Below are 26,962 nucleotides of genomic sequence, written 5' to 3' on the forward strand. Positions count from 1 at the left end.
AAGTACTTAGCCAAGACATCGCAAATAAAAGGCCTTTATATCAAAACAAGGTTAGTGCCCCATGATCCTTTTGCGTTTATATGAGCATATACTATCGCTTAGTACAGCCATAGCTGGTTTTAAGTCTACCATTGTATGGTTACGTTTTTATGGCTTATACCCCAAATGTCAATGCAGAAATTGCATTGAATTTTTAGTTCCGGCACCAGCTGTGAGTGGGACTGTGATGCTCTATAGCCTAGATATCACAATATTGTCATTTGCGTCAATCGCAAACGATAATTTATTAAAACGTCTCGCTACCCAACTACCTACTTATATTTAAAATAAATCCATTGCTTTCTCCTTGGATGCTCTAATTTCCCAAGTTGTGCTTCCCTTAATCTAAGACTAATAAAGCGGAATTTCCTTATATGGGTCCTGACGCACTTCTGCCGGAAGAGCGCCTGCTCCCGTATAGCGAGGCTGAGCAGCACAGACATTTCACTGATCAGAGTGATTCACTGATCAGAGCGAGAGTGTCGCGAAAAGTCACAAAAGAAGTGTGTTTTTGGTTGCCAGGGCAAGACAACCCTGCACAGATTACCAAAAAAAAAAACAGCATTAAGGGACCAGTGGATGGAGTTTATTTTTACAGAGCATCAACGGAGTTCTGCAAGTGTTTTTGTTTGTTCCCTGCATTTCGAAGATGCTTGTTCACAAGGCCCAGTTTGACGACGGATTTGCGTATCGTTTATTTCTTAAGGATGATGCAATCCCAAGGAAAAAGGGTCACGATCGTGTGTTGGAACCGCAGGCGGTGAGTAAAACTGCTTCAAATATCTCTGCCTCCTTGTTAGTGCGTCCCCTCCCATGCCGGAGACCCGGGTTCGAGCCCCGCTTGGAGCGAGTCGTTGCTGCTGCTGCTTTCGTTCAGTTTCAGCCTCGGGATCTGATTCTGGATCATAAATAAACGGCTGAATCTGACTGTAAGCCATGGTTTGTTTTGGATGATCTTTAAATCAGTTCTGTGAATGACTGTATGCTCATTCTTTATAAAGTAGCAACAATCTCGTTTTTAAAATACAGTACTGTGCAAAAGTCTTATGGAAAAGAAAGAATAGTATTTTCACCCCAAAAAAGGGTTTTAAGCCAGTTATTTATATCTTTTGCTGCAGTGTGTCAGTAGGAAATATCAGTTTGCCATTAGTTTTAATAATAATCTAGTGCGATTTTGAATGCACAAGCAGTCTGACAACAGCAAAATGAATGTTTGGAAATGTAAACTGATATTTTATATTAAATATATAGTATTTTCACTTAAACGAATGGCGTTCGGAGAGTTATTTATATATTTTGCTGTAGTGTGTCAATATAAAATATCAGTTTACATTTCCCAAGCGGGGCTCGAACCCGGGTCTCCGGCATGGGAGGGGACGTACTAACAAGGAGGCAGAGATATTTGAAGCAGTTTTACTCACCGCCTGCGGTTCCAACACACGATCGTGACCCTTTTTCCTTGGGATTGCATCATCCTTAAGAAATAAACGATACGCAAATCCGTCGTCAAACTGGGCCTTGTGAACAAGCATCTTCGAAATGCAGGGAACAAACAAAAACACTTGCACAACTCCGTTGATGCTCTGTAAAAATAAACTCCATCCACTGGTCCCTTAATGCTGTTTTTTTTTTGGTAATCTGTGCAGGGTTGTCTTGCCCTGGCAACCAAAAACACACTTCTTTTGTGACTTTTCGCGACACTCTCGCTCTGATCAGTGAATCACTCTGATCAGTGAAATGTCTGTGCTGCTCAGCCTCTCTATACGGGAGCGCGCGCTCTTCCGGCAGAAGTGCGTCAGGACCCATATAAGGAAATTCCGCTCCATCTAACGTCACACAGAGCCATACTCGAAATTCCGAAACTTGTGACAAACGAGTATTTTGGGAACAAAAATACTCCTTCAAATGTACAACTTAATTTTTGAAACTTTGTCCATGTTTAGCATGGGAATCCAACTCTTTAACAGTGTAAAAAACTCAGTATGCATGAAATAGCATTTCACCCCCCCCCCCCCTTTAAGAAAGTGACAGACAGCACTCATCTTAACTAAATATCAGAGTGAGTGACAGAGATATAGTAGTAACATTATGTGTGGTTTTCTGTTAAATAATTTCCCAGATTGTGAAATACATTTATTAGCCTTAGATTAAGGGAAGCACAACTTGGGAAATTAGAAAATCCAAGGAGAAAGCAATGGATTTATTTTAAATATTTGTAATGTTCTTTGATGTTATCCATAGTTTTTTTTTTGTAGTTCTTTTTTTTTTTTTTTTAAGTATCGGTTCAGGCACCTTTAGGCGCCGGTACCGTTTTAAAAGTATCGAAAAGGCGCTGGACCCTACTTAAAAGTTATTATTTCTCACTACTGGCTCATTTACCAAATGGGTGCTTTCTCTTCGTCCTCCACAAATTAAGCTACTGTAGGTAGTTGGGTAGCGAGACGTTTTAATAAATTATCGTTTGCGATTGACGCAAATGACAATATTGTGATATCTAGGCTATAGAGCATCACAGTCCCACTCACAGCTGGTGCCGGAACTAAAAATTCAATGCAATTTCTGCATTGACATTTGGGGTATAAGCCATAAAAACGTAACCATACAATGGTAGACTTAAAACCAGCTATGGCTGTACTAAGCGATAGTATATGCTCATATAAACGCAAAAGGATCATGGGGCACTAACCTTGTTTTGATATAAAGGCCTTTTATTTGCGATGTCTTGGCTAAGTACTTCATTACCCACAATCCTGAACAATCCCACAATCCCACAGTGCTGCATCTGATTGGTGGAGCTCGTGTAACCGTCTGGTTAAACCCTGCGAAGGTCCGTGAAGACTGAAGATCATTAATAAAAAAATAAAAGAAAATAAAAACCTGTGTTGCGCTTTTGCACGGTAGACTTATCAGTGCACTCACGATCTCCTTGGCTGCCATTGAGATTTTTGCAGTGAGGTTGGTAACTTTAGTTAGCATTATCGTCCACTTTTGATTGCATTCAGGTACATGTTGCTGACGTTATCGTTAACCACTTTCACACACACACACACACACAATATAAAATACATGATGATAAAATAAAAATCAATACACAATACATATATAAAACACTATTTATTTACACGATTAATACTGAAAGAACTGCTATTACTGCACATTCACAATAGAAAATAAAATTCACTGGAGGAAAAAGTTTGCGTGGGCGGCCGTCATCAGATTTGGATGTCGCTCAAAAGGCTCGTTGCCTCGTTCGCAGTTGTGGCTTTAGTCGAATTCAATGAGGCGTGGTGGTTTATGGAATGAGTAGTTCCTGCACTCGAAATGAAAATAAGTACACAGTCTTGTACCTTTGACTTTTTTTGGATTTTGTCTTAATTTTTTCACTCGAAATGATATGTTATATGCTTATGAGTTCAGCCGTAGCTGGTTATCCTCACACATGCTCTAAAACTCTTTAGATACGGATTTTTCCGAAAGTGAATGGGAAATTTACTTCCGGCACCAAAGCTCTCTTGGGCTGTGGGTGGGACTGTGAAGCTCTATATCAACTTTGTAACTCATTACCCCCCAAACACTGGACATAGCAGACATATGTACCGAATACAAGAAGCTATCAATCAAGAAGGTATCAGGATTATGAGTTATTTTTCATTTTTATTTTTTTGACAGCACTATAATGTTTATTGTAAATAGTCAACCACACAAGAGTAATTGTTTCTTAGCCTGCACCAATGTTCTTATCCATTGCCCTCACAGATTCCTGCAGCTAAGCTTGGATGTACATTTACATTCAATTAAAAGTTATTGATGACATGCCTCTGAAGTTTGACTTTTTGCACCATAACAATACTTATTGGCAACTAGTCATCATAACTCTAGCTCTTTAATGTATTTGCATTGTACTAAAACAAGTTCATTTTCAATGGGCATATATGTGGCTGGAACAGGTAGCCTAGTGCATCCCAAAGTTTTTTTTTGAGGAGGTGGGGTAGTGCACAATAGGCCCCTGTGGCATTTTTTCCCCCTTACATTACTTTAACTTTTATACTTTAAGTAGTTTTTTAAACCAGTACTTTTACACTTTTACTTGAGTAAAAAGCTTGAGTTGATACTTTAACTTCTACATAAGTCTTTTTAAACCTTGTATCTATACTTCTACTTGAGTAATGAATGGCAATACTTTTGATACCACTGTGGGTTTGGAACAACACGAGGGTGAGTAATTACTGGCAGAATTTTTATTTTTGGGTGAACTAACCCTTTAAAGAGGTGTTTTTTCCTCATTGATATTCTGAAACAGTCTTACCTTGTATCTTGCACATATGCAGCTATAATGTTATGAAATATGTCTATTGAAAAGTTCAACTCCTATACTGCGATAAGGTGCTTCATTGTCTCTTTTGATTGTAAATGTAACAAATTCTTAATTGCAGTATCTAATCTCATCATTTTTTCAATTAAAACATTGCATATCACACCCAAAAAAACTGATCTGCTTAATATTTGATAATTACAGTTAATTTGAATATTTACTTTTTACTTCTGGTACTTAAGTATGAGGCTTACCCGTTCGATGCGAGTGCTCCCATCGGACGCTGGTAAGAGCCTCCTGGCCAGACAACCACTACCATTCCATATGGTCTAGGTCGCAAAACCTAAAAAAAAAAATATATTTTTATAATTGACAGAAAGTTTCTATCTTTTATCACTTTTAAGATATAGCCTTTTAAAAAAAAGATGTCAAAATCAAATTTTTTAGGAAAATAACTGGCCCCTAAAGGGTTAACCGCCCGACGCTACGAGTCTCGACCTCTCGTCAATTCAATTCAATTCAATTCAAGTTTATTTGTATAGCGCTTTTTACAAAATAAATCGTTACAAAGCAACTTTACAGAAAATTATGTTTCTACAATATTTAGTAGTAGCTAGTAGTTTGTGCACATTTGACAGGATTTTAGAAAAAAAAATAATAATAATAATACAAGACGTAGTCAGCTAGACGATGAACTATCAATATTATTAAGTTATTATATGATTCAGTCACACATTTAGCAATAATTGTTAGTTCTGTTTGTTGATTCAAGGTTAGCATCATCTGAGGTCCTCTGAGGGTCAGCATCATCTCTTCTCAGGTGTTCTGGATCCAGACTGGAGCTTGTGTAAATCCTAGTTACCACGGGATGTAAATCCCGTGGCGAAACATAGAAACAAAATACAGACATCATTAGCATAGCTGCTGATCCAACAAAGTAAAATTAGTTTAACCCAAGCTAATGAATAAAAATGCAACTTTGAACAGATGCAACTACACTCACAATTAAAAAGAAACATTATTCGAATGCTTGGCGAAAGAGATGTGTTTTTAATCTAGATTTAAACAGAGAGAGTGTGTCTGAACCCCGAACATTATCAGGAAGGCTATTCCAGAGTTTGGGAGCCAAATGTGAGAAAGCTCTACCTCCTTTAGTGGGCTTTGCTATCCTAGGAACGACCAAAAGTCCAGCGTTTTGTGACCTTAGGGTGCGTGATGGGTTGTAGCGTGGTAGAAGGCTAGTTAGGTACGCTGGAGCTAAACCATTTAGGGCCTTATAGGTAAGTAATGATAATTTGTAACTGATACGGAACTTAATAGGTAGCCAGTGCAGAGACTGTAAAATTGGGGTAATATGATCATATTTTCTTGACCTCATAAGGACTCTAGCTGCTGCATTTTGGACGACCTGTAGCTTGTTTATTGAAGAAGCAGGACAACCACCTAGAAGTGCATTACAATAGTCCAGTCTAGAGGTCATGAATGCATGAACTAGCTTTTCTGCATCAGAAACAGATAACATGTTTCGTAGCTTGGCAATGTTTCTAAGATGGAAGAATGCAGTTTTTGTAACATTGGAAATATGATTTTCAAAAGACAAATTGCTGTCTAATATAACACCCAGATTTCTGACTGTAGAGGAAGTAACAGTACATCCGTCTAGTTGCAGATTGTAATCTACAAGATTCTGTGTAGTGTTTTTTGGTCCAATAATTAATATCTCTGTCTTATCCGAATTTAATTGGAGAAAATTGTGTGTCATCCAATCTTTTACATTTTTAACACACTCTGTTAGCTTAGATAATTGGGAAGTTTCATCTGGTCTCGTTGAGATATATAGCTGAGTATCATCAGCATAACAGTGGAAGCTAATTCCGTATTTTCTAATAATATTACCAAGGGGCAACATATATATTGAAAATAGAAGGGGACCTAGGACGGATCCTTGTGGCACTCCATATTTTACTGATGATAAATGAGATGACTCCCCATTTAAGTAGACAAAATGGTAGCGATCGGACAGGTAGGATCTAAACCATCTTAGAGCCTGCCCTTGAATACCTGTGTAGTTTTGTAATCGATCTATGAGTATGTCATGATCTATGGTGTCGAACGCAGCACTAAGATCAAGTAAGACTAGAAATGAGATGCAGCCTTGGTCTGACGCAAGGAGCAGGTCATTTGTAATTTTAACAAGTGCAGTTTCTGTGCTATGGTGGGGCCTAAAACCTGACTGAAATTCTTCATACATATCATTTTTATGCAGGAAGGTGCTCAATTGAGCAGACACAACTTTCTCTAAAATTTTAGACATAAATGGAAGATTTGAAATAGGCCTATAATTTGCCAGTACACTAGGATCTAGTTTTGGTTTCTTAATAAGAGGCTTGATAACCGCCAGCTTGAATGGTTTTGGGACGTGTCCTAAAGTTAACGACGAGTTTATGATATTGAGAAGCGTTTCTTCTGCTACAGGTAACAACTCTTTCAGTAATTTAGTGGGTACAGGATCTAATAAACATGTTGTTGGTTTAGATACAGTGATAAGTTTATTTAGCTCTTCCTGTCCTATGGTTGTAAAGCGCTGCAGTTTATCTTTGGGTGCGATGGATGAAACTGAAGTGTTAGACGCTGTAGAATCTACATTCGCTATTGTATTTCTAATGTTATCTATTTTATCAGTGAAGAAATTCATAAAGTCATTACTATTTAACGTTGGTGGAATATTTGAATCAGGTGGCATCTGGTAATTTGTTAACTTAGCCACTGTGCTAAATAAAAACCTAGGATTGTTTTGGTTATTTTCAATGAGTTTGTGTATATGCTCTGCCCTAGCAGTTTTTAGAGCCTGTCTATAGCTGGACATACTGTTTTTCCATGCAATTCTAAAAACTTCTAAGTTAGTTTTTCTCCATTTGCGTTCAAGACTACGAGTTAATTTCTTGAGAGAGTGAGTATTACTGTTATACCATGGTACAGTACGTTTCTCTCTAACTTTTTTCAATTTGATTGGGGCAACAGCTTCTAATGTATTAGAGAAAATAGTGCCCATGTTGTCAGTAATTTCATCTAATTCGTGTGTATTTTTGGGTACAATTAGCAGTTGAGATAGATCAGGCAGGTTATTTGCGAATCTTTCTTTGGTGGCTGGAACAATAGTTCTGCCCAGACGGTAACGCTGCGACATATAGTTAATATCAGTTATACGCAGCATGCACGATACAAGGAAATGGTCTGTAATATCATCACTTTGAGGTACAATATCTATAGCAGTAAGATCGATTCCATGCGATATAATTAAATCTAGTGTATGATTAAAACGATGAGTGGGCCCGGTGACATTTTGCTTGACTCCAAAGGAGTTTATTAGGTCAGTAAACGCAAGTCCTAATGTATCATTTGCATTATCAACGTGAATATTAAAATCTCCCATGATTAGCGCCTTATCAACTGTAACTAGAAGGTCTGAGAGGAAATCTGCAAATTCTTTCAGGAATTCTGTATACGGCCCTGGTGGTCTATACACAGTAGCCAGAGCAAGAGATACATTAGATTTATTTTGCATGTCTGACAGAGTAACATTTAGCAGAAGTATTTCAAATGAGTTAAACCTGTATCCTGTTTTCTGGGTAACATTGAGAATATCACTATATATTGTTGCAACACCCCCGCCACGACCAGTCTGACGGGGCTCATGCTTATAACAGTAGTTTGGTGGAGTAGACTCATTTAGACCAAAATAATCATTTGGTTTTAGCCAGGTTTCAGTCAAGCAGAGTAAATCAAAACTATTATCTGTGATCATTTCATTTACAATAACTGCTTTTGTTGCGAGTGATCTAATATTTATGAGCCCAAACTTTAAAAATTGTTTTTGTTCATTTACTTTACATTTTTCTGGTTTAATTACGATAAGATTTTTTCTAGATCCTACATTATATTTATATTTTGACCTCGCTATTCGGGGAACAGACACAGTCTTAATAGGTTTTACAGCGCAAGTACCTTTAGCATTTAAGCGGTTAGAACAAAACTCATCATAATGGTTATTTAAAAATTGTCTTACTAGTCACATGGAGCGAAGTGTCCTGGAGATGTTGTCAGAGAGAAGCTCCGCTCCAATTCTGCTGGGGTGTAATCCATCAGCGCGAAACAGTCTAGGACGCTCCCAGAAAAGATTCCAGTTATTAACAAATAGCAGTTTCTGTTCTTTACACCATGACAACAACCATTCATTTAAAGCAAAAAGTCTACTGAACCTTTCGTGTCCTCGTCGATACGTGGGCAGTGGTCCTGACACGACGATCGTCGCCGTGGGCGTCGTGCTGCGAACCGTCTCGATCAGGCTCCTGAAGTCCCTCTTCAGCGTCTCCGTCTGCCGCAGCGTGGTGTCGTTAACCCCGGCGTGAAGCACGACCGCTCTGGGGCTCTCGCCGTCCTTCAGGATCGCGGGTATCTGCGCAGAAACATCGAGAACACGAGCACCAGGCAAACAATGAGTGTGCACTTTACCTTCGGCTAACGTAGCACTTACGTGTCGGACGATGGAGTCTCCGATGATCACAGCGTCGCGTCCTGTCTCGCGGAGGGGAGCGAAGCGGTTCTGGATGGAGAGCTCGAAGGCAGGAGGGGGAGAAGTAGTCGCCCGGGACCCGGCTCGCGTCCTCCGCTGTGGATGCACCCAGGGTCCGTGGTGTCCCGGCGTCGCAGTGAAGGACATCTGGGAAGATCGCGTCCTGGGTGCACCGGGCCTGCGCAGAGAAACACACGGAGTAGACGTGGTGGGACCGTTAACAGCAAGCTGTATACTTACCCCGGACTTGTGAGCGTCAGCCCGGGATGATTCCAGCGCGGCTCTCCGCTCTCTCAGCTTGGCCTGCCTCTGTTCCAGGTCGCGAATCTGCTTCCCCACGGCCTCGAGCTCGAGCTGCACAGAGTGGAGACATTCATCCGCCATTAAAGCAAGTAACAGTGAGTACAGCAGTGGTAATGTGTGAGAATAGAGTATTAGCAATGTAAGCGCAGTTAGCAGCAAACACGCTTGCTGATGCTAACTGGCTAAAAGCTAATAGCGGACCCGGGAGATCAAAATAAAACTAGTGATAGCGAGGCGCTCTGATTGTTTTTGTTGTAGAATACAATAGAGGATATATTCACGCGTTATATAAACGGAAACAATGATGTATAAAATTGATTTTTAAGTTAAAAATAGTCAATGAAAAGAATATAGTGACGGAGCTCAAACGCAGTACAGCCGTCAAATACTGCAAAAAAAACAAAATCCTCTCAGCTTCCCTCACATCTTTTAACCCCGTCTGGCGAGGCTTACCTGTTCGATGTTCTGAGTTTAATGCCCCATCGGATGCCGCAAGAGTCCTCCCAGTCGGGTTTTCCTTTCCACTATCCCCGTCCGGCGAGGCTTGAGTCTGATGCCATGAGTCGGGATCTCCCTTCGGATGTCGCCAGAGTCCTCCTTATCGGCCAACCCAAAGCTTTTTATCTGCCAAACCTGACGTCCGTCATCCTGAGTCTCAATCTTTTGTCGGAGGCTTCATGGGCCCTCTCGGTCAGCATTAGGCCTTTCACCCACTGAATAGCAGGGGCTATCAGCCAGTAGGGCCCGTATGCTGACACCGTGACCTATTCCGGTCGAGGCAACTCAGGTCCTCCCGGGCACCACAACCACACTGCTCCTCCGCATCGGCTCAAGCCCTACCGACCGGGTGCCAACAACCACGTAGTTCACTACCTGCATCACTACAGTTCACTACAGTGCTATCACAGACTGACGACCCAGTACAACAGCCCAGGCTGATGATCTAACCAGAAGGACTTCCATCCCTTCAGTGCGCAGGTGCTGCATATTCAATTAACACTATAGAGACTGCTTCAAATGTTAATTATTTTATTTTATTAACTATATTAATCTTGATTATTCACTGGTCTCACAGCACTTCTTTAAATTCAGTGTTTTAACTAACTCTATCAATCTGCTTTTCAATAGATACCAGTCCAGCCTTATGTCTTAAAGAAAAATTAATTTTGACAGACAGAAGTGAGAGACTTGACTCACCAATCAGATAAACATGGAGCTGGATTTGGCATAGTAATTTCATTAACCAACCAGGGGAAAATGCATAACTGAATACTTGACAACAATGCTGAGCGCTTTGGGAAAAGAGAAAAAGAAAAAAGGATATCTAAATGCACAATAGGAAAAAATTTATATGGTTGAGAAAATAGAAATATTGGTCACTCCATTTTGTTTAAAGGTAATTTTCTATGGCTAGACTGAATAAAGTAATAATGAATAAAAAATTATTCCAAAGATCCAAAATCATGAAATCAAATATGCTGTAATCACTGGGGATAACAAGATGGAAATGTTGATGGCCATGGATCCTAGATTATGCAGAGATCTCCAATCCTCTTCTCAGAGTTGCTCATGAGCAAGAACAAAAAAGTATTTGAATAAACTTTAAATTAGACATACAAGTGACATTTGAGAAATTATAATTGGCTCTCTCAAATGCCCAATGCCTAGGCCTAATATTCTAAACAAATTAATCTATTAGATTTTGAAGAAAGAAAGAAGAAGAAGAAAAAGAGGTTTATACATCTGTTTTACACTAAACTTTATGGTGACTGATAATGCCATAAGTTGCGTGACATCTAGAAACTATGTGGAATGATACCAGGTCTACGCTAAGTAGAGTCTAACATAAAAGGTTCATGTTATCCTACATAAAATGTGCCATTCCACAGCTAAAATAATTTAGTTCACAATCAGCTGACATTTTGAGAAAAAAAATATGTTTTTGGCCAAAAGGGGGTGTGAAAGTGTGTGAAGTATGAATGATGGTGTGGTATGGCATGAAAGCAAGTGTCTGACGAGACACTGAGGCAATTCAATCAATTTGCCAAAACAGCAGTAAACAAATTTGAATGTGGGCCCACAGGGCAAAATTTATGCCCAGTAAAATAATGACCATTAATGAATTTGGTTAAATTTCCTGGTCAGCACCTAGGTCTTTGTTGTGGCAGAAAGAAAAACAGTGCCACACATGTGCAGCGTATAACATGGGAAGGCAGAGCAAAGCAAGCTTGCTCTGTCCACCCCACATATAACTTTCTTTTCAGCATAACATTATGACGCTTATTCTGTGTCAAAAGGATATAATATTGTCTTTCTGACTGTTAAAATAAATAAAGTGGGTTGAGTGTTTCCAGGTCAAAAGGCCTATGCTACTGAGCAAGATAGGAAATTATTCAGTAATATAGTGGAACTCAGTTTATAAAACAAAAAAGAGATAACTGAATTAGCAAATTGTTGAGAATAAAATTGAAATGAATTGAAAAATATAAGGATGCTAAAAACTGAGTAAAACCAAATTCTTTATTATATTATAGAAAATGAGCATTCACTCTTTTCTCATTGTAAGGACAGCACTGTAATTGTGAAAGCTCAAAAAGGGGCCAAGACAGCCCTCAACCCACATTACATTTTCACAGGTCACACCAAGAAGGACAACTGGAAAGATTGAGCAAATTAGGATGATTGATATTACTAACAAAAAACTCAGCAGTGACAGCAGTTCTAGTAAGGCCAAGGAATGATTTGCTCCATCAAAGAGAACCAGTGAGGGTGCAGTTATGATCTCAAGGGAGAGCCTTGTATTAATCAGCAAAATGGTTACAGAGTGACACCTGAGTTCACATCTCTAACCTTAAAATACGCCAACCAGCTTCGACAACTCCACACAGCATGAAGTGAGGGATGAAGGGCGTGCTTGTAACTAATCACCATCCTTGACAACGAGGGAAAGACCATTGCAACGACTCGCAAAGAGTCTCCCTGGTGAAGATGGAATGAGAGAGTGATGGGACTGCTAACGAGATCAAAATATTTGGAAGCAGATGTGAGCCAACAAATGGAAAAGAAAAAGTAGAAAGATATTGTCAAGTGATGGCACATGAAGAATTTGAAGGTTATGAGGAGAAGGGAAATATGGGTCTAGGAAGTTTTGATGAGAAAATATAGAGCAATTGGATGCAACAAATAGAATGAAAAGAGCAAAATAGAAAAAGGTCTAGATTATTTGAAAACTGAAGGAAAAGTATGTGTTATGTTTGGGGGACAATGCTGTATTTATATACCAAATAATACTGCTCCAGAAGGAGCATTTAATGAAGTAATGATCAAATTGAAAAGCGTTTTAAAGTTAGGAGCATGGGGAGCATAGTTTATAACTAAATTGGGAAAGTTTTTAGGAATTGCATTATTGACAGGAGATTTACTATTTTACTGTGTACTTCCTTTATTGAGGTCACTAGTCAAAGCCACAGCTAAGTAAATTAAATTCAAAGATATCAACATGATGGGAACTTGATTTTTGAGAGTAACCAAAATGGCCTCTACAGTGCACAAAACATATGGACTGAAGATCAACTATGCTATTTTTGTGATGTTACATTGTGATGTTTATTCCTCTTGGATTCTACATATGTGCTAACGTGCTGAACATTGTTTTATCTTTAATGAGGGGTTAGGGAGACTGGATCTTTTACTCCCTTCTCGTCAAATTAGGAGAGAGACGTTTGGTTCAGTAATCCCTCAGAGTGGAATTTCATAATCTAGTCACTGGTGATAATACAATGTGGTTTACTAGGTAGTGTAACTAATATGACTGGATTATGGAGTAGCACTCTGGATGAAAATAATCAAATGTGAGACTTACTAAGTCTCAAAGGGGAGAATGTGGAAGATTTTTATTGGTCAATATGTAAACTAATCAGGCATAATCAATGTGACTCTAGCCATTTATGTATCAAGTTATTCTACTGTTATAATCATGCATTTGACTGTATGTAGAGGCCTGCCTGAGAATGGAATGTGCAGAGAGTGCAGGGGTATAGTATATGGTGAATCTGCACACTCTATTTGGACATATGACAAAATATATGATCAGACCTCCTTGGTGCAGAGATTACCAAAATACAGCATATAGTAAAGTTGGACACCCTGTTTTGGCATAAGACAAAATATATGATTAGGCCTCCTCATTTCAACAGCAATGTATCTTGGGTGTATGGTGTTTTTCCCTGGTTTACAATTAGCAGGGGCATCAGACAAGGGTGTCTTTTTTTCAACATATTTGTTTTTATTAATCACAGAGTTTCTTAATATTTGTATTACTCGCTGTGTAGATGTTCAGGGTATTGTTGTAGCTGAACACACTTTTCTAATTAGTTGTAACGCATATGCAGGTCATCGATTCATGGGTTAAATTCAGGCATATAACATGAAACCTCTTTACACTAAATGCCTGGCCTGGCGCCAGCCTGGCTGGACTTTAAATTATTTACGATACCCGTGTGAGCCTCAGACACTAAACCCCCAACATTCCACACACACAAAAAGAAACCTTTCTTAAAGTTCCTTACTTTCGTCATTTTTATTATTAATATGTATTGTTTGGTGTTTTTGGAATTGTCATGTTGTGACCCAACTATTCCCGTGTAAAATGTGTGTAAAATCTAATAATCTTGAATTACGAACTTGCTAGAATATCACTGATGAAATCTGACAAGCCCTAAATCATTAGGGTGGGTGTTTCTACAAAGACAAAGGAACTTTTCCCATCTTCAGATCGCGGACGTTCATTGGTTGTTCACGCGAACAGAGGCGTGAACCATCTCAAGCCATAAGCCATCCTCTCTTCTTCTTCTCTGTTCCTTCACACACGCTGCTGACCCTCGTCGCTCCCGCGAGTCCCTCGACGCGGATCGCCGTCCCCCTCAGCACAGGAGCTGAAAGGAGCCATTCTTATGGCTCCTTCGGAAGCTTTCGTTTTCGTTGTTTTCTTTTCTTTTCTTTACTAAGTTTATTCAACTATTCGCCTCTCCACACAAGGAAGACGAATTCTGGAACATTGTTTGTTGAACCTTTCAAATAACGCGCGATTCCACCGCAGCCCCAGGCCGGAAGACAAAGGACCACACTGCTCCAGCGCAGCTCACACGCACGTTGTTTTCAAAAGGATCAGCGCACAAAGCGTCACAAAAAGACCATGCTCACGCACGCTGGGCCATGCAAGTATCTTTCTCTATGGAGATTTAAATGCTGTTTAAAGTGTGTCTATGATTTGAGTCGTTGTTGGCTTCCAAGAAGTTACTGTCTATGATTTTCTTACCTGAGCTCATTCTGTGATCTCTTTCTCTTTCTGTGATCTCTTTCTCTTTCTCTCCCTCATTTGGATTCCGTTATGTCTTGTACAGAGTTTACTGTCTGTATTGTCGTACGCATATTTACTCTGCGGGATTTGTAGTTTGATGTATTATTTAGTCAATTATTAAAAACCCATATATTCATGATTGCTTGGCCTCCACCCCACTCACATTACTAGTCACTGAGATGTGTGATCTTTAGCTACAAGCTTTAAATTTAGAAACTAAATTTATCATAATGATAGGATAATGTTTTCATGGCCAGAGAATATTTTTCCTTGAATTATAAGAAGTGATAACTTTATTGAAAATTGATAGGTCAATCTTACGGCCATTTGCTGAACAAACCACTGTTTGATTTGCAGTAATTTACAGTAAGAGATATCACAATAATTGATATGAAGAATGGAATATTGACATGTTAATGAGTAAATTACAGTGCCCTGTAATTAGTTATTGGTATAGACAATTGAGCTATTTTTCATCTTCAATAAAATTTAGTGTAACTGTCATATGAGATGTATATTAATCATATTCCTGATTAATTATTCAAATTCCCTATATATTATTTGAGTTAATTATTATGTACAACCAATTGTTGTTACATTTATTGTTGGAGAAACGCGGCCATTTCAAACGTCGTTTTGTGAGCAATCAATCTGTGTATATGGTTTTTAATAATTTGATATTTAATAATGCGCTATGAAATTATGTACTTGTGAGATAAGTCGCAAGACGTGAACTCACTCCCAACTGACTGAGGCAAAAAGCTGATCAGTCAGCACGTTAGGTATTTATAGAAACTTAACAGTATAGTCACTGTTATTTTTAATGAAAGTAAACTGCAGTATAACGTTAAAAGTCTCCTGTTAAGAAAGCCCAAAATATTTTACAGTGAGAACATTTTAATATGAATAATTAAAAGATAAAGAAATCTTTTATTAGTTGCAATATGTAAATCTGAACATGAGCGATGTTTATGAAGTGAGAATCATGCCAAAACCTCACACACACACAAAATGTGTTTTACTCACACCCAACGATTCACAAACAAACTCAGTGTGGTTTCCAAATACAAAACATCACTCACAAACTAATGCATTTTGTTCTGCAAATAAAAAACGTAGCTATCAAACAAATACAGTACATTTTACATATACAAAGAAACGTATTTCTTCAATGACAAAAATATCCTCCAAGTACAAACTAAAATCTTTCAAGTACAAAAAAAAATCCTTCAATTAAAAAAAAAAACCTTCAAGTACAAAACAAAATCCTTCAAGTACAAAAGAAAATTCTACAAGTACAAAACAAAATTCTACAAGTACGAAAAACTGTCACGTGACTTTTGGCACTAATTTTTTCGCCTTGCTGATCCACACGCAAATGCCTTCAGATCATAGACGGTAAAAGAAATGGACACAGCGACCCCACTGGAACTCAATTGAGACAAGTGAAGCCCGTTTTTAGCGTTTTTTAGCACTTCCGTTTCTGACGCGCAGACTCAAACGAAGCTTGATGACGTCAGCAACCTGTCTGACAGATGTAAATCTTCTAAGTGGCTGTGCGTGCAAACTGCCATCGTTTATCTTGCAGAGACAGCGAGCTTGAGCGGGGAGTTCTTTGGCATGAGTGAGCAGGAGTAAGTATTCTGATTAATTATTTTGTATAGTATTTTAAAATGTAACGCCAGTACGCCATATTAAGTTAATTGCCTGCAAGCTTCTCCTCCTGTCTGTACGGAAATGCGACAGAGAGTCGAGTGGTTATGACACAATCGTTAGCCTATTTTTTACAAAAACTGTTTATACGGGGCCATACTGTAACATAGAAGGTAATGGAGCCCTTTATACATTGTCGTGTATCTTTAGAAATAAATAATGGACAAACGGAGTCTTTAAACGCCTCAGATGTAAAGTTATTCGCTGTCAAAGTGACGCCAAAATGAATGGGTGTCAATGGGAATGCTAACGCAAGTGAAATTCTGCTACAAGATGGCAGCCCCCACCCGACTTCAACTTCCGGTTGACTTTCTTGCCGCCTGCTTCAGATCCACACACATGCTTGTAAACTGTCATGTAATTCGCAGGTGGCGCTGTTAGCGACTTGCTAAGCGCCGCCACCAACATGGAAACAGAAGAGAAGAAGAAACGCTAGCGTGAAGGACCTTCTCAACACGATGAGCGGCCAACAGGTGAGTTTCCAGTCATTGCTGGTGAAAAATCAGCCTGAAAGGGTTGTTATTCGCTATAACAACCGCCTCGCAATACATGATCCCACTTATTACATTGCTACCTACAAAATAAATAAATAATTTGACAAAATATTGATTTAAAAATGAGTTTATTGATTTTAAAAACGATTGCTTCCGCTAAAGAAAATAGTCCGTTCCGCGTCCATATCAACGGTCTGTTTTCCGTGGCAAGGGTGTGTTTGGACCTCCAAATCAACCCTGTTCTTCTCCTGCTAGTGTCTAATAGAATATAGAGGCTTCATTTCATGTCAAATCAGTCAGAATCCAGGAAAGTGGTTGCAGCAACATCTCAGATGAAGAGTTTTTCTATATTATATTATATATTATATATATTATAAGGCCTGTAAAAATATTCATATTTTTGTCAGTCCTTGAGATTGTCATTTTTATAGCATCAAAAACACTATCAGAGAACCATGTTTGGGCATTAATATCTTAAAGTGTTATTCATAGCCTCACCAAACTTTGCAGGATGGAAGACAAACATGTTCTTAGTATAACTGAACCAAGGTTTATACTGCATGCCTATTGAGTTTCTACAAGGCCCTAGATTTGGGTAAATGGCTAAACCCCTGATACTGAGGGTATTATAAACTCATTTTATGCATCCATATCACACCAGCAGGCTTTCAGCATACATGGGTGCTGCATTTTTTTAAAAGCTGAAAATTAGGACATAACCTGCTTGTTTAACCCTTGCTAAAAATAACTATACACATCAAGAATGTGTGAAGATTTTATTTGAATTAAAGTATATTCAATCAGTTTTAAGAATAAACTTGGCAATGGGTTTGGCAGTGGCCCTTGAGGGAGGTTCAAGGGGGGTATATATAAATACACACACACAACTTTTTAATTCTGACTTTTTATAGAAATAGACTATTTTTCCACAAATTTCTTTATAAATTTTACCAAAAATGCATCCCATTGACATTAATTTGAACATAAATTGACAGAAAGTAATGTTATTCAGTTTTAGAATTAATATTGTGTATTTCTGGAGTTTGTTATCAAATGTGGTCCGGGTCCTTGATGTAAAAATGTTTGAGAACCACTGCCCTACATAAACACTTTACATGTCTTTTCAGGGATTGTACCTACCACATTTGGACTGGGAGGACCGTGGCCTGCCTGATGAGCCACACCATGGTGTCACTGTTCCTGAGATGGGCGATGTACTGAGTGATGAACTAAGGGCAGCCATAAATCACATGGCTCAGACATCTACCTACTTACTGTGGAGTATGTCCAGCACTTACTAGGCTTACAGTAAAACGTACTCAGCAAAGGACCTGATTCAATGCAATTGTAGCACAAATACAAAAAGAACACTTATTTACAGAACAGTGCCCCTGCTAATCAATCAATCAATCAACTTTATTTATATAGTGCTTTAAACAAAATACATTGCGTCAAGCACTGAACAACATTCATTTGGAAAACAGTGTCTCAATAATGCAAAATGACCCCAACTAAGCAACTAAGCAAGCCAGAGGCGACAGCGGCAAGGAACCGAAACTCCATCGGTGACAGAATGGAGAAAAAAACATTGGGAGAAACCAGGCTCAGTTGGGGGGCCAGTTCTCCTCTGACCAGACGAAACCAGTAGTTCAATTCCAGGCTGCAGCAAAGTCAAATTGTGCAGAAGAATCATCTGTTTCCTGTGGTCTTGTCCTGGTGGTCCTCTGAGACAAGGTCTTTACAGGGTATCTGTATCTGGGGCTCTAGTTGTCCTGGTCTCCGCTGTCTTTCAGGGATGTAGAGGTCCTTTCTAGGTGCTGATCCACCATCTGGTCTGGATACGTACTGGATCCAGGCGACTGCAGTGACCCTCTGATCTGGAAAAAGACTGGATCTGGTGGCCACGGTGACCTCGGAACAAGAGAGAAACTGACTAATATTTGCGTAGATGCCATTCTTCTAATGATGTAGAAAGTACGGTGTTATGTGAAGTGTTTCCGGTTCCGGTTTACCTAATTAATGCAGCCTAAAAATCCTTTAACGGATTTGGATATTAAAAGCATATTAGTATGTTATGTGTATGCCAGGTTAAAGAGATGGGTCTTTAATCTAGATTTAAACTGCAAGAGTGTGTCTGCCTCCCGAACAATGTTAGGTAGGTTATTCCAGAGTTTAGGCGCCAAATAGGAAAAGGATCTGCCGCCCGCAGTTGATTTTGATATTCTAGGTATTATCAAATTGCCTGAGTTTTGAGAACATAGCGGACTTAGAGGAGTATAATGTAAAAGGAGCTCATTCAAATACTGAGGTGCTAAACCATTCAGGGCTTTATAAGTAATAAGCAATATTTTAAAATCTATATGATGTTTGATAGGGAGCCAGTGCAGTGTGGACAGGACCGGGCTAATATGGTCATACTTCCTGGTTCTAGTAAGAACTCTTGCTGCTTCATTTTGGACTAGCTGTAGTTTGTTTACCAAGCGTGCAGAACAACCTCCCAATAAAGCATTACAATAGTCTAACCTTGAGCATGGATTAACATTTCTGCATTTGACATTGAGAGCATAGGCCGTAATTTAGATATATTTTTGAGATGGAAAATTGCAGTTTTACAAATGCTAGAAACGTGGCTTTCTAAGGAAAGATTGCGATCAAGTAGCACACCTAGGTTCCTAACTGATGACGAAGAATTGAGCAACCATCAAGTCTTAGACTGTGTTCTAGGCTATTACAAGCAGAGTTTTTAGATCCTATAATTAACACATCTGTTTTTTTCTGAATTTTGCAGTAAGAAATTACTCGTCATCCAATTTTTTATGTTGACTATGCATTCCATTAGTTTTTCAAATTGGTGTGTTTCACCGTGCTGCGAGGAAATATAGAGCTGAGTATCATCAGCATAACAGTGAAAGCTAACTCCATGTTTCCTGATGATGTCTCCCAAGGGTAACATATAAAGCGTGAAGAGTAGCGGCCCTAGTACTGAGCCTTGAGGTACTCCATACTGCACTTGTGATCGATATGATACATCTTCATTCACTGCTACGAACTGATGGCGGTCATATAAGTACGATTTAAACCATGCTAATGCACTTTCACGGATGCCAACAAAGTGATCAAGTCTATGCAAAAGAATGTTGTGGTCAATTGTGTCAAACGCAGCACTAAGATGCAATAAAACTAATAGAGAGATACACCCACGATCAGATGATAAGAGCAGATCATTTGTAACTCTAAGGAGAGCAGTCTCAGTACTATGATATGGTCTAAATCCTGACTGGAAATCCTCACATATACCATTTTTCTCTAAGAAGGAATATAATTGTGAGGATACCTAATAACTGGTTTGTAAGAGATGTTACAGTTACAAAAATAAATATTTCTGAATCAGTGAGGTGGTCTAATGTTTGATTTTTCTCTGTTTAATCAAATCAGACCAGCAGACATGCCCTGTGTTAGGACTGCCAGCGGCAGCAGGAAGCATAGCTTTCCTCAAGCAGTGCTAGTAGCGGACTTTTAGACTTTCAGCTCTCTTAATGTTGTAATGAATGTTCAAACCAAACACATGCAGATTGTATTTTTTTTTTATTGTAGTGTGAATACAATCTTAAAACATCTGGGGGGTTGGAACAACCAAAAAAAAAAAAAAATATACAATATATTTCTCTTTTTTTTACTATGGGGACCTGGTTTTCTCTTTCTTAACCAATTTGTGCAACTCTGTGAGTGCATCTAAAATGCCTTTTGGGATGAGAACCTGGTTAGAGGCAGCACTAAAAAGAACAGCCTCCTGAAAACACACAAATTCAAGGTAATCCAGGTCAAGGGGTTACTGACAGACAATATGCTGGAGCCGTGTGCGGATTCTCTCTAACATTGTTTGTGCAAGCAGTTCCTAGAGAGAGGGGAAAAGAGGAAAAATGTATGAGGTCAAAAATACTGGTGTAACTGAACATGACCAGTAAAATGATCAAAAACTACACTTTGCTTTATTCTTAATATCTTCATGACCATTAGGTGATGGACCATTAGACCTTAAATATTGACACACGATTAATACAAGATTGCGCTTAAAGAAAATGTAATGATTGATATCATACGGATGCAGAAAATGAGTTTATAATACCCTCAGTATCAGGGGTTAAGCCATTTACCCAAATCTAGGGCCTTGTAGAAACTCAATAGGCATGCAGTACAAACTTCGGTTCAGTTATACTAAGAACATGTTTGTCTTCCATCCTGGAAAGTTTGGTGAGGCTATGAATAACACTTTAAGATATTAATGCCCAAACATAGTTCTCTGATAGTTTTTTTGATGCTATAAGCAGTGTATAGTTACTTTGGAAAGTAGTTAGTTAGGTTACAACGTTACCATCAATTAAAAGTAATCAGTTATGATACAGCGTTACCTATTCATAAAAGTAACGCGTTAGAGTACTCATGCGTTACCAAAAATTAAAAGCCGTTTGCAGCGGCTCACACATGACAGACACAGCCCCCGGTCTCTTTAAATGCACCTAGAAGTCGTGACTCCCGACAATGAATAACGTCAGTCATCCGACTAAATTAACACTGCAGGATAACAATAACAGGAAAGACAGTCAGCAATAGGCTATTCCACATGGCGTTTTATTTATTTATTATAACAGAACATCATTATTAATCAAAATTTGATCCTACCCAGCTGCCTGTCAAACAAAAATGATAACAAACCGAATTAAATCCTTCACTGCCACACAGGCAAATGACAAATTGCTTAATAGCCAAACTAATTATTATTAAGGTGTCACTCACAGTCACAAGCCTAAATTCGCTTTAACACAGTCCTCTTACATTTACTCTTCAAAGTAGTGCTTAAAACGTAGCGTTAAATTTGAGGTAGAATTTTTGGTGGTCGACAGAAGCTTTTCACCAACGCAGAGTGTGCATTTTACCGTTATGTTCTTTCTTTTCGTTGACAAAGTGAAAATAATGTGTGTACTTCCATAAACCAAACGCTGTCCTCTCTGCCATCTTGCCGGGAGTTCAGAAAAAAAAAAAAAAACACACACTCACAGGGTCAGGCGCAGGGCACAGACGTATCACAGCCATTGACTTTACAATCACAGAGCTTCGACTCTGCTGATACATCCGCAGGTGGCACAGTAGACCAAGGCCGACTGTCTGACAAAAAGCAGGCTGCAGTAGGGATTTTCCTTTCCTTAAAATAACTGATTACTTTTTAAAAAAAATAACGAAGTTACTGATTACTTACGCACGAAACTAACGCGTTAAGTTACACATTTCAGGAAAAAAGTAATTAGAGTACTCTTAACGCATTACTTTGTAACGCGTTACCCACAACACTGGCTATAAGAATGACAATCTCAAGGACTGATAAAAATATGAATATTTTTACAGGCCTTAGTTTTGGGACCCAAACATAATATAGAAAAACTCTTCATCTGAGATGTTGCTGCAACCACTTTCCTGGATTCTGACTGATTTGACATGGAATGAAGCCTCTATATTCTATTAGACAATAGCAGGAGAAGAACAGGGTTGATTTGGAGGTCCAAACACACCCTTTCCATGAAAAACAGACCGTTGATATGGACGCGGAACGGACTATTTTCTTTAGCGGAAGCAATACAATCGTTTTTAAAATCAATAAACTCATTTTGTGTCAAATTATTTATTTATTTTGTAGGTAGCAATGTAATAAGTGGGATGATGTATAGCGAGGCGGTAGTTATAGCGAATAACAACCCCTTCAGGCTGATTTTTCACCAGCAATGACTGGAAACTCACCTGTTGGCCGCTCATCGTGTTCAGAACGTCCCTCACGCTAGCGTTTCTTCTTCTCTTTTGTTTCCATGTCGTGGCGGCGCTTAGCAAGTCGCTGTGGAGTGCGAATTACATGACAGTTTACTAGCATGTGTGTGGATCTGAAGGCATTTGCGTGTGGATCAGCAAGGCGAAAAATTAGTCCCAAAAGTCACGTGACAGTTTTTCGTTCTTGTAGAATTTTGTTTTGTACTTGAAGGATTTTTTTTACTACTTGAAAGATTTTTTTTTTTAATTGAAGGAATTTATTTTGTACTTGAAAGATTTCAGTTTGTACTTGGAGGATATTTTTGTCATTGAAGAAATACGTTTCTTTGTATATGTAAAACGTACTGTATTTGTTTGATAGCTACGTTTTTTATTTGCAGAACAAAATGCATTAGTTTGTGAATCGTTGGGTGTGAGTAAAACACATTGAGTGTGTGTGTGAAGTTTTGGCATGATTCTCACTCGATAGATGTTCCTCTGATTCAGTTAAAAAGGCCTTGCTTATTAAATATCGTTATTGAATTTTGATTTGAATTGATATTCAAAAATAAACGATAAAAACTCCTGGTCTAAAATTGGCTTAGCTACCGATTTTAAACCTAAAACATTTAAATCATAAGTGCTATTTTGATAAATGTTTATGGGATGTCAACAGATGTAAAAATTCCTGTTTTTCACATTTGTGTCTGGGCAGTGAAACGAATCCTGTCCTTACACTCTTGTGCAGTATATAGCACCTCAGAGATCATAAAACCTATTTCTGTTTGTTACTTGTGATTTTTGATGCAGAAAATCAGCCTGACAAACGATCAGATTCTAAGTCATATTGAAATTCCGCTAGCTAAACACCAGAGGGAAGTTTAGAAGTTTCAAGTTACGCCCTGCTTTCTGATTCCAGCTTGCATGAGTGCAAGTCCGCCATCCCGTGGCCGTTTCAGATAATGCGCTCTAATTGCTAATCTTTTCCCCTTGAGGTATTGAATTAGCTGTTTAAATTCTCTATAATTATTTGCATTTACAGCTTTGCTCGTGGGAATATTATTACAGGGAAACACAAGAGTTTTCCCTTCCTTTGTCTGTTCACATTTACTTTGAGTTTGGTTCAAACATGATTTGAATTAAAATGTAATTGTTTAATAGTGGAAATCTAGATGTTTCAGGTCAACTACTGATTGACCCGCTTAGATTGGGTAAGCCATCTAGTGGCAGTCTCCTGTTAAATCGACTAACAGACATTCTGTTTTGAATTGCATGTCCACTTTTACCCTTTTTGATTAATCTCACCCTGTTTGATTAATTTCATAATTATTAATGATAACTTCCAGCTATCATTGGATTATAGGATATTATTCAGATTTTCCTTTTAATTCTTACATGCTTATTTTAAATTTTGATTTAAACCAGTTTTGAATTTTTAATTTGAATTAAGTTTTCTGCTCAGCAGGTTAAGCACAGAGAGGTAGTACCCCCCCCCCCCCCCTTGTGGTGAAAACCAGCTACTTCTTCTCTCGTGTTTCGTTCCTATCTTTTATTTTTATTTTTATTATTTTTCTTCTCTCTTTTGGCTTAGGTTATTTTAATAATTACCATTATTATCATAATTCCTTTGCTTTGTTTTATCATTATTAGGTAAAGCTGTTACCTCTCATTTCTACATATATATTTACTCAATTGATGTTAAACAAACAAAACCTTAATTAACTTTAAGTTTCTTTTGTTCATCCTTTGTGTATTTGATTGTAGAACTCCCTTGGTGATTGGACCGTCATCTCAGGTTTCCAGTGAGCAAGGCTGCCCGACCACTGGCTGCGAGTGAAACTCGGTTCCTCTTGTCTCTGTCTGTTAGCGACACGCAGTGGAGACATCAGCAATTTGGAACTCCAAAAATTGTGTTAAAAGTCACAAGCTGTTCGAGAGGGCGCAACGCCAGAATAACGGAACACACCATATTTCTAGGTTTCCTACCCAGATAGCCCACTCACCTGTTGGCCCTATCTTAAAACCTAGCAGTAGGCTTAGGCCTCCTTATTCTCACTAACACATTGTGTTTCTATTGTTTTTATCTCATTTCAAGTGTTGTTTCACTTCGATCTTTTTCTATCCTCTGTTCTGTTGTGATTTGTTTCTTTCATTTCACATAGAGACATTAACCTTGGGAGCCAACACGAAGTTAAATAGTAGAGCGACAACCAGCAGCCGGTGTCATCACGCGACCCGCTAGGCTACTGCCTGTCAAATCTCCATTTCAGGTCCTTCGTTGACCCAAGTTAATTGGCTACTTAACTGTCTGACTGTTTGCATCAGTTAACCCCAAAATTCTTATAAACGTTACAGCCCGTATGAATATAGCTCGTTAAACGTAGAACGAACTTGCATTGGTCTTTTTGTGTGTGTGTGTGCTGTGCTTCTCTCACCGACAGAGAGTCAGGATGTTCCAGTCATCCAGTCCAGCAGTCCACGGGGGCCACCTCTCGACATGGTTGAAAGCAGTGACGACCCCCTTCCTGCCCAAGGACGCCAGTAACCTGCAGCACCCAGAGCAACTAGACACCGAGCTAGATGAACTGATGGCACGCGATCCAAACCAAAGCGACTACTACAAGGAACTCGCCAGGATCTTCGGAAGCCTAGTTCACATTCTCATCACCCAGGCATGGCTCAGTGAACAGAGCAACATCGCGGAGGAGGCCTGGAAGGACCAGGCCCCAACCCAGAGTCATCTTGATCAGCTCCTCCTCAAGACCCAGAACCAGCGCGAGAAAGAGGACGACACAGATCCAGAGCTACAGAAAGCAGTTGAAAGACTTCACAATGCCCTGCAAGATCTTCGCCTCGACACAAATCAAAGAGAACAGCTGTAGAGAGAAGCCAGAAAAGAACTCAACAAAAAACTCCAGCTAGGTGACGCTCTCCTAAAAAGAGCAGAGACTGAACTGAAAGAAAGAGACTATAAAACCTGGGCCTGCAAAACACACTTGCAAGCGGCCCGAGCTAAAATCAACGAGCTTACTCTGCAGAGAGATGAGCTCCAAGATGAACTTGACACTGTTCACACAGAACTGAGACAATCTCACAGATTACAGAGTGGCTGGATCGGAGAAATGCACACCACAAAGTTTCTCCCGGCCCGCCACTCCAACCCTTTCAGCCAAGAACCCAGAGTTGAAAAAGGGGGTATAAGCTCATGACTAAAGAAATCACCAGCCAGCTTACAAGAACACCTGTCAACAACGGAGGGGAGAGAACCCTTCCAGAGAACGCATGTCACTAAACCCTGCACTGCTCACAGAGAACTTGACAAGCTAGCCAGAAGCATCCCTACGTTCAATCCAGATCCTGCAGGAGGACATGACGTTCATGCTTCTTTACAAGACATTGATTTTCATTTGCAAACTGTCACTAACGTGACAGATGTGAACACATTGTACCTGTTAAAAATCACGTCCAGCCGTGATGTGAATTGTTTTCTGGATCGTCAACCAGAGACTGTCAAAGCGTACTACCAGCAACTGCTATAGACATTGATTCTTGAATTCTCTGATCCAAACTCAGACCAGGGGCTCCTTATTGCTATGGACCTCAAACAGGGCCTTTAAAACCCACAGACTTTCTGTAGTCAGCTACGAAAAGCCTACTTCGAAGCATGCAACGAACCAGGTATGGAACAGGATGTCAACTTAAAAACTCTGTTCCTCCTAAACCTACATGCCAGTTGGAGTTTTCATCTCAGAGTCCCAGCGTGTCCACGTAAGAGGACTACACAAGAGTTACAGAACTTAGCCCACAAAGCTTGCACCCAGCAAAAGACTATTTGTGAAAAGACTGTGAAAAAACCCAAAATCGCTGTCTCTGAGCACTGCTTGGAGGTAACCCTAGAGGGCGCCCTACAACACCACATTCACAGACATTTTTACAGAGAGTCAATACCGTTCCAAGCCAGCAGAGGGCAACACAATTGTGGTGGTGCTCGTCCAATGCACCAGAGCGAGCGATTCCCACCATTCAGGACACAAAGCCCCGACAGCCTGCAGTGGAACAACTCTCGACGTGACACTGCTCAATCCTGAGCCCACGTCAGAAAAACACAGTGCAGCCACGTCTGAGACAGCAGAGATCCTGAAGATGCTGAAAAAGCTTCTTTACATGATAACTCGCAAGAAAGACAAGGAAGATGAACCAGACATCGTATGTCTAAGCATAAGAACTGAAACCAACACCCTGTCTAACTGCCATTTGTATGAGCCAAGCACCCAGAACACTGCCCGTCATCCACAGACCACAGAGCTAACTGTCACAGCACAAGGTGACAACATCACCCAAGCTCCACAGCCGACAGCTGCAAACCTTGAACGAGA

At 39.4% G+C, this 26,962-nt stretch overlaps 1 long non-coding RNA gene across 1 annotated transcript in view; it reads right to left on the reverse strand.

Annotated features, from left to right (window-relative positions):
• Positions 1–4,855: 4,855 nt before the first annotated feature.
• The window catches only part of LOC128016231 (uncharacterized), a 241,252-nt gene continuing 219,145 nt past the window's right edge, over positions 4,856–26,962 (reverse strand). Inside the window, exon 2 of the long non-coding RNA XR_008184095.1 lies at positions 4,856–5,176. This is a non-coding gene — a long non-coding RNA (uncharacterized LOC128016231). The remainder of the gene's footprint in view (positions 5,177–26,962) is intronic.

The sequence above is a fragment of the Carassius gibelio genome, chromosome A6, assembly GCF_023724105.1.
Source record: "Carassius gibelio isolate Cgi1373 ecotype wild population from Czech Republic chromosome A6, carGib1.2-hapl.c, whole genome shotgun sequence".
Taxonomy (NCBI): domain Eukaryota; kingdom Metazoa; phylum Chordata; class Actinopteri; order Cypriniformes; family Cyprinidae; genus Carassius; species Carassius gibelio.